The sequence below is a fragment of the Chiloscyllium punctatum genome, chromosome 10 (assembly GCF_047496795.1).
Source record: "Chiloscyllium punctatum isolate Juve2018m chromosome 10, sChiPun1.3, whole genome shotgun sequence".
NCBI classification, from domain to species: Eukaryota; Metazoa; Chordata; class Chondrichthyes; order Orectolobiformes; family Hemiscylliidae; genus Chiloscyllium; species Chiloscyllium punctatum.
The window spans coordinates 117852170-117854798 of record NC_092748.1 but is presented as its reverse complement, the minus strand read 5'-3'; positions in this window follow the sequence as shown (position 1 = coordinate 117854798).

Genomic DNA, 2629 nt, shown 5'->3' with positions numbered 1-2629 from the left:
GTTGATCTTGCTTTGTGTTGTATCGCAATCCTCTGGGGAACACAGGCTGCTGGTTGCAGCTTGACCACTGAGGACTTTACAGTTGAGAATTGAGTGGGCAAACTGGGAATTCAAGAAGGAAGTTAAGAAAAACAACAATCAATGGAGCAGAAAACTCATAAAGGGATCATACAGTATGGTCAAGTGAAATAGGGATTGATAGGAAGGGTGAGGGGAGTAACAAATTAAGAATATTATATATGAATGCACAAAGCCTAAGAAATAAGGTGGATGAGCTTGAGGCTCAGTTGGAGATTGGCAGGTACGATGTTGTGGGGAGAACTGAGACGTGGCTTCAAGAGGCCAGGGCCTGGGAAATAAATAGCTGAAAATGTGTTGCTGGAAAAGTGCAGCAGGTCAGGCAGCCTCCAAGGAGCAGGAGAATCGACGTTTCGGGCATGAGACCTTCATGCCCAAAACGTCGATTCTCCTGCTCCTTTGATGCTGCCTGACCTGCTGCGCTTTTCCAGCAACGTATTTTCAGCTCTGATCTCCAGCATCTGGAGTCCTCACTTTCTCCTGTGAAATAAATATTTAAGGCTGTACAGGCTATCGAAAGGACAGACTAACGGGCAGAGGGGATGGGGTGGCCCTGTTGGTGAGGAATGATATTCAATCCCTTGTGAGGGGGGGGCATTGAATTTCTCAGCTCTATCCAGACTGACTCTACATCTCCTGATTCTAAGGGTAGAAAGACCCTAATGGGAGTTATCTACAAGCCCCCAAACAATAGTTTGGATATAGGGTGTAAGTTGAATAAGGAGGTGAAATTGGCCTGTCGCAAAGGTATTACTACAGTTGTTATAGGGGATTTCAACATGGGAGACTGGGAGAATCAGGATGGTACTGGACCCCAAGAAAGGGAGTTTGTGGAGTGCCTCCAAGATGGATTCTTAGAGCAGCTTATACTGGAGCCTACCAGGGAGAAAGCAATCCTGGATCTGGTGTGCAACGAACCGGATTTGATCAGGGACCTCTAAATAAAGGAGACATTAGGAGGTAGTGACCAGAATGTGATAAATTTTAATCTGCAGTTTGAGAAGGAGAAGGGAGAATCGGGAGTGTCAGTGTTGCAGTTGAATAAAGGGAGCTATGAGGGAGGAGCTGGCCAAAGTTCAATAGTGCAATACCCTAGCAGGGATGGCAGTGGAACAACAATGGCAGGTATTTCTGGGTATAATGCAGAATATTCAGGATCAGTTCATTCCAAAGAGAAAGAAAGACCCTAAGGGGAGGCAGGAGGTGGCCATGGCTGATGAGGGAAGTTAAGGACTGTATAAAGATAAAAGAAGAATAACATAGCTCGAGGACTGGGACACATTTAAAGAGCAACAGAGTATAACTAAAAAGGCAATACGCAGAGGATAAATGAGGTACAAAGGGGGGGCAAGAAAATGGCAGAAGAGTTGAATAGGCACTTTGGATCTGTCTTCACTAGGGAAGACACAAGCAATCTCCCAGATGTAATAGTGGCTGAAGGACCTCGGGTAATGGATGAACTGAAGGGAATTTATATTAGGCAGGAAATGGTGTTGGATAGACTGTTAGGTCTGAAGGCTTATAAGTCCCCGGGACCTGATGGTCTGCATCCCAGGGTACTGAAGGGGCTGGCTCTAGAAATTGTGGATGCATTGTGATCATTTTCCAATGTTCTCCTCCTCTCTCCACAAGAATCTCGGAGTCCCTTTCTCACTGCAAGCCCCAGATCATCTCCTCTGTTTCAGTACATGGTTGAAGAGCTTCAGGGCAGATTCACTACCCCCATTCACCTATTGTACTCTGCTACCTTCTCCCCAGCTCCACTCCCACCATTTTTCTCTCCACCCTGGAGGCTTCCTGTCTCTATTCCTGATTAAGGCTTTTGCCCAAAACGTTGATTTTCCTGCTCCTTGTATGCTGCCTGAACTGCTGTGCTTTTCCAGCACCTGCCGTCCTCACTTTTGTCTTCAGTCCAACCAGTCCACGCTGACCATAATCCCAAACTAAACCAGCCCCACTTGCCTGCAATTGGCCCATATCCCTCCAAATATTTTCTATTTATGAATTTATCATTCCACACACAAACCAGCTTTAGTATGAAAAAAAATTGCCCCTCATGTCTTTTTAAAATATTTCTTCTCTCACCTTAAAAATATTCCCCATGACTTTGACAAGTGTCTTTTCCGAGGATGGGGGAATTCATTCACCCTGTCTATACCCCTCATAATTATACAAACCCCTGTCAAAAAGGTCCCAGCCCATCCAGCTTCTCCCTGTAATTCAAACCCTCCAGTCCCAGCAACATCCAGGTAAATCTTTTCTGAACCCTCTCCAATTTAATGATACCCTTCCTATAGCAGGGTGACACTGACGCTAGGTAGCAGCAGTGTGTACCCATCTACAAGATGCCGTATTGAATTTTGCCAAAGATCCTCAGACAGCACCTTCCAAACCAGTTCCTCAGTAGGACAAGGGCAGCAGATAGATGGGACCACCACCCCCTGCCAGTTCCCCACTCACCACCCTGACTTGGTAAAATATCCTGATCAGTGCAAGATGAAAAGCTTCAACAAAACATTTTTTTTCCAGCAATATATTTTAAAATATGCAA